The sequence below is a fragment of the Apostichopus japonicus genome, chromosome 22 (genome assembly GCF_037975245.1).
Source record: "Apostichopus japonicus isolate 1M-3 chromosome 22, ASM3797524v1, whole genome shotgun sequence".
In the NCBI taxonomy this organism is placed as follows: domain Eukaryota; kingdom Metazoa; phylum Echinodermata; class Holothuroidea; order Aspidochirotida; family Stichopodidae; genus Apostichopus; species Apostichopus japonicus.
In genome coordinates this window covers 18,877,754-18,892,200 of record NC_092582.1, presented here as the reverse complement: position 1 = coordinate 18,892,200, position 14,447 = coordinate 18,877,754, and the positions used below count along the sequence as shown (strand labels likewise).

Below are 14,447 nucleotides of genomic sequence, written 5' to 3'. Positions count from 1 at the left end.
GAATTTCCAAACCATAAGAATGAAAAATACTGATATGACAAATATTCTTTGTGCCATTCATAGCCTTTATAAGAACATCTTATTTTCTTGAAAACCTTGAAGAATTTTTGCCTTCCTTTATCGTTTTTTTTTCCTTTTCTTTCTTCTTTACTCTCTTTTTTGGAGAGAGAGGGAGTGAGGGGGAGGGAAAGATGAATGACTAAACTCTGCATGAGGTGATCGAATCAAGTAGATAATCACTGAGCTATTAGGCTATGTCCACCAGAAACAGAAATATCATAATTTATTAAGTTTGTGGATTAATCTTTGATTTAATATCAGACCAAAACGAAGGTAGTCGTGTCTCTTACAGTAGTTAGTATCGTCAAGTTTCATTTTAATATATATATATATATATATATATATATATATATATATATATATATATATATATATATATACATATATATGTCATTACGTCGCTTCTTTTGAAGAAATATACAAACATGTTTTTAGATAGAAATTTCGGTGACACGGTGGTATAAAACATGTTTATGACTGCGGTCTGGTCACATGCATTGCCTTATATGCATTAGGCTATTTTATTGCAAGTTTTATTTATGCGCTCGGAAGCGTGCTTATGACAATGGAGTATATATACAAAAAAGATTGTCTCAAAATGGAAGCCGGTTGTTGGGTCCCTTCCTGTAAAGGCATAATCTCATATTCAAAGACAAGAAGTTATTCTCAAATATAATTCAATAGGACGTATATATGGTCGATAACTATAATGAAGCTATTGTATATTATACATGTCAATGTACCTAATAAATATGTATGTTAGTGAGTGACGTCATGAAGTCACATCTATGCACAATTGCGTAATATTACATCGTACACACCTGCCAAACTTTTAAACAGTTTACACCGCCTGCAAAAGGCGTCATCCTTTACCTAGCGTGGTTGTACAATAAGTAACAGCATGTATCGGCCTACCTTAAAGATTATATATCAAAAACCATTAAAAGGCGGTTTTATTTCAGATTTTATTTAATGATAATTACTGTTCATCCTGTAGCGGTATAGCATATGCATTGAATTTTAACGTTGGAAACATTGGCTACAGTAAGTAATGCTTGACGTTTCTTAGTGATGCCTTGAGCAACACAATAAAGATTCATCACTTGTTGATACGCCTCTTCGTTATGACGTCACTGTTGCAATCATTGACCTCTTAGAGATACATATATGTTAACGCCTACATAAGCAGCATCTCCTTGTGCATGTTAAGCCTATACAGGCGTGTGAGTAACTAACGCACATATACATGCATACATCTATATATATATATATATATATATGTAAATATATGTAATATAATAATATATATATATGTAGCCTTTATATACATATGTGTGTATGTATATATTAGTATATAAATATATGAGATATTAAACAATACCTGCTCATGTTGGGTCACGTGGTTGAGATTTGATGCTTTTTCGAACTTTAATTCTGTCGTCATTCAAATGCCCTTCTTTTAAATGACCTACTTTCCAACTCTTCTTACCGGTAGCAATGGTTGGCAAATAATTAGTTTATTTATCTACATTTATGACATGTTCTTCTTCTAAGGGATATGTCAGAACTCAATCATTTGCACTTTAAGAATATAAATTAAGAGCAACTGGTTATTATTTCATTGTTGCGGTAAAGTGACCATATTGCACTCTGCCTGATTCGCCGGTAGCATGTAGGCCCTGCAGATTTCAATATACGATACGATCTTACAAAACATATGTTAAGCAGTGACAGTTCTGGCAAAATTGACCACATTCTTTACGATAGGAAGGAATAAAAACGCCTTTCTCAAAGACTTTTCAGCTACTGACACATTATGAAAGTATTGAATCTGAACTCTAAACAATGCGCTGTCAATTCTTTGCAATCAAGGAAACACACCTCCTCCCCTCCCCTCCCCCCCCCAAAAAAAACCCCTCCTTTTCACAGCCTTACAATCCTGTGGATATGTTAAGATCTCAAATATTGTAACTTGCTAAACTAATATACTTCATAATGCAGTTTACACGTGCACTCTCTCGCTCTTTACGTCCAATACATGTATTTATCTATCTTTGTAGTTTACACGAGGGCAATTTAGTACATATGGAAAGCATACTATCGATGTTTAATCAATTTTAATCAAATTACTTTAGTTTGATCTGCAGTTTCCGTTATTTACGCTTCGCATATTTTTACAACGGTTCGTGTTCTCGGTTTCACTATAATCACATTGATAAATTACGATGAAGAAAAAAAAACCACAGATGGCTCGCCAGCAATGCATATTCCATAGGTTTAAATTAAACTTTTGTTATTTTCTTTTCTGTTCTTTCTCAAATTTCATTTGCAGTAAAAGTGGCCGCGTGTGTGAGCCGATATATCTTAAATTACATATAGGTTAAGTTGGTAATATGAACTTCAATTGTTGTCTTAGGGCTACAGGAAACCTATACTAAGCAACACAAAATGGTACATGTTACCAAAACGTTGAGAGAGAAAAACGTGGAAGGATAATATATATGTATATATATATATATATAGCATATGTGCGTGTGTGTGTAGTTATGTTGGTTTGAATTTTTAACACGGTCACACTGATATGCTATGTTAATAATACGCTGTACTAGTTTAGTTAAATTTACTAGGTAAATCTTTGGGTCCAATAGTCAAGTTCCCTTTAATATGTAAATCATTAGCTTGACTGGTTTCTAGTTTCATTTACAAAGTAAATCATTAGCCCTTCTAATCAAGTTTCGTTTACTATGTAATTCATAAGCTCCTATAATCTAATTTAGTATGTAAATTTGCTCGACTGCTCAAGTTCATTTAGTATACGTAAATCATGAGCTTGACATATCGAGCTAATTATTTATAAAGTTAATGAAACTTGACTAGTTGGGTTCATTATTTACAAAGTAAATGAGACTTGACTAACTCGAGCAAATGATAATGTTACTTAATGAAACTTCCCCCATTCGAGCTAACTGTTTATTAAGTAAATGAAAATAAAGCCAGTCGAGTTAATGATTTACAGAGTAAATGATACTTGGCTACTCGAACTAATCAATTCTCAGTTCATGAAAACTGACCAGTGGAGCTAACGGATTACTAAGTAAGTGAAACTTGACTAGTTATTCATTTAACTAGTCAATTAAACTTTCCTAGACGAGCTCACTAACTAAGATACCATTAGCTCGAATAGTCAAGTTCCTTTACTTTGTAAGTAATGAAACCCAACTAGTCAAGTGTCATATACTATTTCAAATAATTAGCTCGAATAGTGAAAGTTTATTTCAAATATTTAATGCTATGAAGAAATGTTTTGATTTGGTGTACGTATTTCATTAATATGGATATACATATTTATTCGGTTTAAAAAATAATCCAAGAAAATGATCTCCTTTTCCATCAATTATCGTACAATTGATTTTGAATGATTCTGAGCAGGTTTGAAGAAATAATAAAATAAATAAAACTATCAAAAGCGCATCGTTCAACATTAGGTAGAACATTGATTCAACATTTGATATGATTTTGTTCATTGATATTCATTTTAAGCTTTAAATGTGTTTTTCCCCTTCTTCTTCTTTTGTTCTTTTATTATTGTTTAATATGTCTCAAAGATGGAAGATATAGTCTACTGAATTTATCGGAAGTAAGTTGACTCAAATCACACTCTCAAGTCACTAACTGGAAAAATTCAGTATCAATCTTATTCAAAATGCTAATTGGAAAACTATTAATCACATGCAAACAGCTTTTTAATTTAATTATCCGTTGTTTGTATTTCTCTACATAATTACCGAATTTTAAAGTTTTCGATATTTAGTACTGAAAAATGTGTCGAGACATTTCTCATAAATTAATTCAAAAAAGCTGCAGTGATAGCAACATACTGCTTCCTTTTATATATGCCAGTTCGTATAGACCTGCCTCATATATAATTACAAACGCAATCGCCTCCTCGAGTTCATTTCAAATGGCAGGTGGTTTTCTGTTTCTCAAAGCAATTTCATTACGACACGTTGTAAGCGTTACCATATATATATATATATATATAGTAAAAGCTTCAGCATGGCACATATATATGTATATATCTATATATATAGTAAGTCGGATCCGTTACAACGGTTATAAATAACCGTTTATTTATGAACGTTTAATCCAATCCAATCAGATTTGCATGCTTGTATATAGTGTCATTAATCCGTTGGACCTGAAACACGTTTCAATCGAACCAGAAAAGAGAAATCTCACGTGAGTGCTTATTCTATCATTCATGTTATTTATCTAGAATGACAAATGAAATATTTATCCCTCTATTTAACACTGGAGAAATGATGTTTCCCGAAAGTGACCTCAACTAGAATAATTTGCTTCGGTCATAGTTCATTACAATGTAGAAACTTTGAATGGTATAATTGAACCAGCCAGTGGGCAAAACATATAGCTGGAGCTTTATTTAAGTCATTTCTTTAATATCAAAGCGAGACTTCAATATTGTCAAAGGACGAAGATTACCCAAAACTAGCAACGATTATTTTTAAATCTTTTTGGGCTTTTCATGGATTGTCCTGTTTTCCCTTTCCTTCTGATGTTAGTTTCCTATTTTCTCCGTGCCATTGATGTATGAGTAACTTATTACATAACTAAAATATGAATAAAATATAAAAAACAAAACCGACCATGGGTAAAAAAAACATCGGCTTATGTTTCGAATTGTTTTTGTTTTTGTTCTCTCTCCAAAACTTCAGTCAAGGAGCGATAGACAATGAGCTTTAATTGATCTGTAATTGTACACGCATGATTATAAATTATCGTGCTTCGATGATGCCAAGAAAAAAACCCCTCGATTTGGTGAAAATAAACCCCGATCATGTCTGTGGAATTGATGGGATTGTCTACCGCGCAATTCATGCTGCGAACGTAGATGATGGAAAGTATCCTGCTAAGGTCTTTTAGCAAGCTTACTTATGCATGCAGACGGGAGGAATCAATTTGTTTCGGCTTATGAGCGCAAGTCCCAATGGTTTCCTATGACGTCACAAGGGGCGCTCTTTGCTCGGGAATGGATCGTTTATATCTAAAAATAAAGAAATTTTCACAGTCGGCTTGTTTACTCAAATGTACCGCCTTAAAATATGACATTTTCTAAGCAAATGTTGTCAGCGTGAAGAAGAAGAAGGTGGTGAAGAAGAAGAAAAAACAGCAGTGGTACGTTTGAAATAATTACCACGTTGATTAATAAGAAATTGTTTAAGCAATCATGCTCAGCAATGTGCGATTCAACGTGGCCCACAGTTTCCTAACACCCCTCAAAATTGACTTATGCATACGTGTGGAATCTTATGTGTTTTGTTTATACTACGAAATGTCCATATTTGCAAAAGTAGGGGTGAAAAATTGTCGTCGTTTGCAAACATAAAAACATTCTATAATAACAAGTGTCTTGTAGCTTTGTAAATTATCAGAAAGTCAATATATATATATATATATATTCACCTGGCTGGGACAAGGCTAACCAGGATGACTACACTCTATATGTTTTGATCGTTTATACTTGGTAATTACTTGGCGTTGAATCCGTGAGTAATCGCCTATGAGATTAATCTATGTGGCGGGCGTTATAGCGGTGCTCGGTGCGTGCTTCCCCTCCTTAATGTATTTGGCGACTGCGTATTTAAATAACTGGAATGATTACCTTAACTATTTGGAGAAATTACACAATTAGACAATGTGTAGCAAGTTAAACAAGCGATGACTCATACCAATTCTACTGATACTCATACCAATTCTACTCATACTCATATCAATTCTACACATACCAACTTTAATCATACTCATACCAATTCTATTCATACTCATACCAATTGCCAATTCTACTCATACTTGTTAGAATAGTTCTCTTAAGTATTGCAAAGTTTGTGTTGCTTCCTTTGTAGCCTGTTTGCCAATTTCATAACGCTAATACCTCTTTATACTGTCCTCCTATATCAAGCTTCAAAGCATTCGTACTGACAGTACGAACAGTTCCTAACCTCTATCTGAAATAAACATGGTATTCATACTCCTCATACTGTCAGTAGGTTAGCTTTGAAGCCGAACATAAAAGTACAGTATATTAAAAACATATTTTTCCAACTGGTTCTAACATTGCTGATTAAACTGATTAAATCGTTGTTTCAAAAAGGAGGAAGTATATTGTAGCTTTAATGTATTGAATACTCGTGTCATTTATTTTTTCTTTTGATAAATTTGCCTTGTGTCTCTGTGAACTTTGTATTTAGCAAAATGTTTGATTATTTGTCAAGTTCACTTTCAAGCAATCCACTAAGATGAGATCTCCTACCCATGAAATTACTGTAATTTTAACATTTTAAACTGATTTAATTTTCTTTAAAATGACATGTTGTAGGCGCCGTACTTATGAGTGGTTACTCTTGTCGTCTGCCACCATATTTGCCCGACAATCTCTAAAACCCCGCCGTTTTCCTATAGAAATCCTTAAAAGGCCATTGTACTTATTTGAAATTAGTTTATAGTCTGTTTATGACGACCATGCTACCATGTTATTTGTCTACAAGTATTGGTACGGCTCGAGAAATCATTTCCGCCGACACAATCCCTCAAAATGTTAATTATCGTGAATTTTGTTCGTATTTGTTTAGTTGCAGTTGAGAGCCACTGGACCGTGGTTATATCAAGTCAGTTACTCGACAAGTATACATTGTAACCATCAAATCCAGTATAACATTTACCAAGAATGACCCTGCAGCTCGACATAGCGATGTTAGTGTCTATAGTATTTGGGGGTGGGGTGGCTTATAACCCTTCGTGCGCCTACGGATATGCTATGAGGAACACTGATGTAAGAAACACCATATGTACATTAACTCCGTTATAAACTTGTTAGGTATTATATATATATATATATATATATATATATATAATACTTAACAAGTTTATAACGGAGTTTTATATATATATATATATATATATATATATATATCGCTGCTTACGTATCACACATGACATTTAATCCTTAATCAAACCAGTATCTTTGATAAGACAGATTCTTCATCCCAAGGTCACAGTGTGATGAAAATTATGTCTTACCTACAAGATCTCCCGATCTTTCTATATTATTCATTCACTGCGTTCATGCATCTCAATAGAAAGGCAAGTTTTCTTTCATTTATGGCGGGAAAATCATTAGGCGGAGTGACTTTGATTCAAGAATTTTTTCCTTATTTCTTTTTCCACTTTACGGTTTCTTCAGTCTGAAATCTAATTCGTTTCAGCTGAAACAAGCGAGTCATATTTTTCCTGAATCCAAAAAGACCGCGCAAAAATCGATATATTACTAGGGAAGTTAGTCGTCTGGAATAATGAGTGCATGAAATTCTGGCCACACGTGACGTCACAATTTCTTCACGATGCAGTTGGTTTATAACGTGAATTACAACATGAAATAAATATATTAAAAATTTGAAGAAAAGAAAAAAAAAACGTGGAACCTAGTTTTGAATTTTGATTTATGGATCGAATTCTTGTAATCTCAATGTCAGTGGGCTTATAGTGTTATAATTTCTACACGTTAAGTTAGAACTAGTGAAAAGGGAAAAGTCTAATAACTATTCATTGGATATGCTCTGATGAAAATTCCGAAGTTAAAATATGAAATTATAGTAATTTATACGACACATCAGTCACCTCTTTTTTTTTTCTTTTTTTTTCCTTTTTCTTCTTTTCTTTTTTGGGGAAACGCATGTTGGACAATTCCTTGACAAACCAATTTATTGACAACACAATTTACTTTCATTCATTTTCAAACTTTTATAAGCATGAAAATTTTGGTGCACATTACATATCACTACATGACATTTCTGAAAATTATCCCTAACTATTTGATTTAACGGTTATCATAGGTAGGTTGCGCGCCTGACGAAAGCTGAGAATTTTCTCATTTTAACACTGTCCAATTTAAAGATCGGTGAAATCGAGTATATAGGCCTAAAGCAGACAATGTTTTAGGCGACACATATTCCTGTGTGTATATATCCCTTACCGATCACGTGGGAGAAATATTCAGGTGAAGGTTAGATTATGGAATCCAATTATCATACTTTTAGAATATACGGTACGTTCTTGACAGTATACGAAAGGCTTTGATGGAATTGTTAGTTTTTTTTCCCTTGTACGTTATTACAAGTCGCTGCATGCAGCCGCTGTTAAAGGAAACATCTTTTAGATGCGCGATTTGCTTAGACTGCAGTGACTATTCACCCAGCAGCAGACGTTGTATTATATATTACATATACCTAACCATGCATAATATTCATAACACTACCGTTCGCACGCTTTATAATAATGTTATGTTATAATATCGATCGGAACCTCATGAAATCGATGAAGTTCTATCAGCATCATTCAACATTCTATGTCGGTATAGATGTGCGTAATGCCTCTTAACTGAATGGACTTACGTCAGTCCTTCTATGGGCACGAAGATTTGTCTGTGTTTAGCATTTCTTAGAACGGCTAAACAATTCAAGCTTTATGATCTGATTCAGAAGCAAAGACTAGAATGCAATTACAAATGTATATATATATATATATATAGTTATATATATATAGTTATATATAGTTATGTATAGTTATATATATCTAGTTATATATACATTTATAATTGAAAACGTAATATGTTGGAAAATTTAGAACAGTGAAAAAACTTCCATCCTCCACCGGGATTCGAACTCGTGCCTCCCGCTTTATATGCGGACACCCTTACCAACTAGGCCATGGACGCTGATTGTATGTCCAGAGGTTCGAAACCGGTTAGGAAGGTCGTAATTCTACTGTGGGCGTTTGTCAACTGTATCGAACAATACTAGTTCTGTTTTTGGTGACATATTTTGCCTTGCTCTAGAAATCAAACATGATGCTAACCAACTCGAAATCATTTGTAATTCCTAAAGCCGGATCTCGAAAGAGATTTATACGTAGTATATATATATATATATATATACTACGTAGTTAACCTTACTTGTAGATCTTTTCGAAGGCATCTATTTGGACAGTATTAATATTAACGTCAGTCTCCACCAAGCTTGCGTAGATAAGGATAATTATGTAAGCGTTACATTCAGACGCACATTATAGAGTGTTTTGAGACGGCCATTATACAGAAGGTCTATATACATCGTTACAAGGGTTGGGCGTTATTTTTTTTTTACTTGTTGTGATTGTCTGATAAAATGTCTTAATAAATAAAAAAAAACTAAACATTGATTAAGCTAAGGTCTGCATTAGACGAAAAAGGGAATGGTTTCATTCTCCCTGTGTTGAGATTTTATCAAGTAAACCTTTTTAATTTTTCTAAATCGTACAGTTCAGTGTATATTCTATGTATTATTTTAATTAATTTCATCATTTAAATGAGAATAATGTTGTAAAAATTGTACAGAATGACTGGGAGACAATGTCAAGTAATTTATTAGTTAAATAAGTACAATGTTATATACATATTAATGTAATTCATGCAGTGCTTATCACACATGTATTTTATGATCGCTGTACCTGTCGTATATCTAACGCGGGACTGGCAAATCCAATCACCAAAAAACGACCACACACAAAAATCAAGAAAGGAAAAGCGCCAAATATATATATATACTGATAGGTTCCCTTGACTTAATGTATGCAGCGGCGCACACCTGTCACATATAATCACTTATGATGTAGTGTTTCCATAGAGTACTATAGGTGAGCCTGATGTGTCAAATGATCAGGTTTATTGTAACAGTCGATTGTGGTATGTGCGTGTCCATGCATCGTGGTTTATACTACTACACAGTATTATAAGTTATCGCCATCACATGAGGAAATCGAGTCGATTTGTTGCAGAGGTCAGTGTTGTGGAGGGTCACGTGACAGTCCATTGTGTTTATTTGGTTTTTACCATATTAGATTCTCTGGTGTAGACGGAGAGGTATTTTTACATTCTCTGGTGTAGTTAGAGAGAGGAATTGTTGTGCTCTAAAGGGCTGTATTTTTTTAAAGATATCATCAGTCGCATCTTCATATTTGATTCAACTTGGTTTCTTGCACTTAAATTACGATTCTTTTTTTTATATTTTTTAGTTGTGTCTAAGTTGTTGACCAAAGGATATACAGGTTTTTCAAAACCAATCCTTTTTGTGGGGGGAGGGGGGTTGGCAATTTGATCCAATTTACACAATTTTACATGCTTTGCCAGTGACCTCAATTATAACGAATAATTCATGAATTCATTAGATTCTAATAATTTTGTCGTCCATATTGACACTTTTGCATAATTATAAGAAATTAGAATGGAAACATTTACTTCTGACTATATATATATATTTATATATATATATATACAGTGCAATTAAGATTTTTTTCACGACACCAGATATGTTAGTATACATATTCCCTTTATTTACTTTAGTGCTCTATTATTTACATTATAATATCGTATGTTTCTCTCAGTATTTCAAGCCTATACCTTAATCCCTAGCTATACAACCACCAAAAGACAAACATGCAGCTATATTTTTAACAAGCAGGCCGGCTCATTATTTTAGCTGCAGGCTTGAACTTCACATCATTCTAACGATCAAACCAGTTTGTGATTCAAAACTACCCGAGAAAGTATACATTTTCGTTTCAAATCTAATCACTAGGAGGCCATAAAGAGGATGATGGTATTCATATTGCTTTATGTCTGATCAGCCGTTATTAATGAATGCCAATGTGTATAGTACGTAAGATAGCATCTACTATGTAAAAGCTCTCTATCAGTGCACGCACCGTGTATACAGTTTACTTAAGGGCTTCTTTTCAGAAAATTTATGATCATAATAAGCGTGCACAGACGGCGCTTAATACATGTGAGTTTAGCGGAAATTGTTGACATTTAAGAAAGACAAAAAAAAAATCAAAAGGAACTTGGAGACTTTGAACATATAGGTTGACGTCATACATACGTGTTTTGTTTGTCAAAATCCGTCCAAAATACGGAATAATGACACGGTGCCGTGTTAACATGCAAAGGCAACGTTAGCTTTGTCAATTCGTGTGCACGGCTTCTAAGATTAACACCTGGGATTATTTGAAAACCTGGGCAAATTTTCAGCACGTAATTCGAAGCATTCTTTGAAGCAAATTTGCTGCGATTTGAACTTCACTGATTTCATTTGAAAAGTGCATTTCGAGGGTAAGAGTAAGATATAAAAAAGTGATATAGTTGGATTATGTATTGGCAAGCACCGTGCGATGTACTATACGTTGATGTGTATAGCCTGTATGATGTAATAGTTAAGATTAGTATAGTTTAGAACTAGAATTCAGTGTAAGACAATCTCCTTACATGTGCAAAGCATTTTCTGAATTTATGTATTTATTTCTCTTTTATAATATTAGACGGATGTTAAGGAGGAATCAAACTATATCATATTTCCTTGACTGAGTCCGCAGTAGTGTTTGCATCGTTATGAATATGACAGAGCATAAGGAGTTGGTTAAAAGTATTTTTGAGCAATCAATTCTGTCATTTTATTGTTATAATGAATTTACGAATTCAATATAACCTCTGATGTCAATTACAAACACTTTTGCACACACATGCAATACACTTCTTTCCTTTGGAGTGAAGTATTGCAAAGTTTGACTCTAACAGATTCAAAACAGCTTTAGAGTTGGAGTTGACTTGAATTCGCGTTTAGATAAGAGTGATTTTCACTCCTTTAAGACTTATCATGTTGGGCACTCTCTAGCTGTGAATTTTCACTATTTTAACGTTTGCAAATTTTTTGCTATATTTCCACAAGAAAGTGATTACAATTTCGACAAAACATGTTCCTCTCCAACATAATCACTTAGCCTATTATGTATGTACAACACTTCCTATTTATATATCTACAACACTTTGTGCGACTAGCATAAGTTGAAAATGCGAATGAAAAAAAGAGAATTGCTATTTTAATTTTAATCAAAAGGGCTATAAACTAAATGACCAGACACAATTAGGCGACAAGAAGAATTCCGAGAGTTTGTGCAGAACACTGTACTAGTTAATTTCTGGTGAGAAATAAAATATAATATTTATAGAAGTCTTATTTAATCTACATATATGCAGCTAATTCCTGGTCTGTTCTTTTTCAGTATGACTCTGAGAAGGTTCATATTATTGCGGTAAATCTTGTGGGGGCAAAATGTACCGTGCATGGATTATTAAACACGTGTAACTTAAAAAAGGAGCGGGAAATTTCGATTATTGGGAGTGGCCATGCAGGATATTCATGTTCTTTAAGAATGAAAGTCACTCCTAAATCAACAAATGACGTAATGTCAAAGTATAGCTTCCAAAATGAGTCAGTGGTATCACTCCGAGGATAAGAGCTAATTTCGCTGTAATTCACTCCGAGTAGAAGTTGATGTCACTTCTGGAAACTCGGGGTATCATCGTGGACATGCACTCTCAAAAAGTGAGTTCTCGTTCCTTGGAATATGAGAGTAACAGGTGGAACTTAGAAAGCACTACAGGTGGCGAGGAGAAGAGGGATTGAAGATAAAGTTTTTCAGTCAGGCATTACAAAATCAAAAGCTAAACAGATCCATCAAAATTGTCTCCCTAATTCTTTGAAGGATTTTATCAAAAAAGAAGAATTCGTGTACAGCTTTAAGAATAACCTTTAACCTTTGCTAGACAATTGATTTCAACCAAATCCAGAATGTATGATTGAGAAGCAATCCACTAAAAATAAAATAAATTTGTAAAAACGCCAAAAAAAAATGAAGTAAAGTGTTGAATAGGAAACAAGGCAAAAGTAAATTCCTATTAGAATACAAACTAAACTTAAAACTAAACTTTAACAAAATGTATCTGAAAGTAAAGCCATCGTAGAACATTTTTTTTCTGGAAATTTGTAGAAATCAGAAACTTTACCATATAAAGGCTAAACTGATTTCAACAATTATTTGCAGTACCTCTTTCAACACTTATCACCTTTATCAATGTTGTAATTGCATCTTTCGTACTTCGTATCATCGACCAATGGACGAGCTCGTAAGATAATGCAGTACACAGAGGCTGCACTCAGATTTGTTTATGTGTTCAAATTACTTTCCTTCGGAAGAAATCCGCAGAGTTTATATTCCTAATATACGTTAATGACTGATGTTTTAAACCTGTTGCTATGGTTACTTGGCACATGACGAAACTGGGAGATTCGTAAAGTGGCTATTAAGTGCCGACGAGTGCCTTTTGCCAAAATCAAATGAATACCAAACTACCCGTTCAGAAATGCCAAACAACTATTTGCTACGTCGTATGTGTTCACCATTTTTATGTGATAAGTCTGGGATTGAAATTGCTGTGTATAGGCCTACATATCGAAAAAGGGGGAAATGGGATCAAGTTGTGTTGATAGATATTTTGAAACTGGTTGGCTTGGCGCCTGAAATGTTATCTAAAATAGTATCCCTTCAGACCGCGGATACCTCTTCAACGCAAAAGGAAACATTCTTATAAATGGCAAAATGAACACGAATAAGAATAACTCAGTTTTGCACCTTTTACTATTCTGCTTGGCTTCGTAACTTTCATATAAAATCTGTCAGAATGCAACAAAATACACGTGATTCCCGTGACAACAATTTCGATGGAATATATATAATCTTGGTTAGATTGACTTGTTGAATTTAGTATGATGAAATATGAAGTATGATAAAATATCTTAAATTATAATACACATCCGCTTTCCTTAAAACACATTTTAGTGATATCAAAATAAAATTCCTATGTTGCTAGGTAACAGTCAGTGTAGTGCATGTCCATAGTTTTAAGCTGTTTAGGTCTAAGCATAAATATATAAACTGATTTGGAACTGTCAAAGGAATTATAATTCCTGTTTACCAGAACCATATATCTTTCTCGTGTCTTTTCTGATACCGATTATATGTTATTATTTGATTAGTTAAACGATTAATTACCTGAACCGTCTGTTACGTCGAACAATATCTTCCTCCCGTTCCACCACCTAAGTTTATTGTGTAATTAAAAATGGATATTCAATGTTACGGTGTTTAGTTTTAAATATTTACAATCTATAGACATATTTAAGAATACACCATATTATATTACCCCGTATATAATATATTTATATTAACTTGCTAATCGTATTGAGACACACAATTCCTCAAATACTTATGTATGCTCTATCAGCTGTTTGTATTAGATACTACTAGTAACATTGTCTACGTATAGTGTACATATAGTGTTGCGTGTAAATAATTTTCTGAAACTAAAGCTACATTGAATTGACTAATACATGACATCCATTGAAATTGGAGTAAATATCTCCATCATTTGCTTTAAGAAT

General features: G+C 33.5%; 1 protein-coding gene across 1 annotated transcript in view; it reads left to right on the top strand.

Moving 5' to 3' along the window:
• LOC139964261 (voltage-dependent calcium channel type A subunit alpha-1-like) overlaps positions 1-14,447 on the top strand; it is a 270,526-nt gene that overhangs the window by 1,875 nt on the left and 254,204 nt on the right. The gene's annotated exons all lie outside the window — the stretch shown is intronic.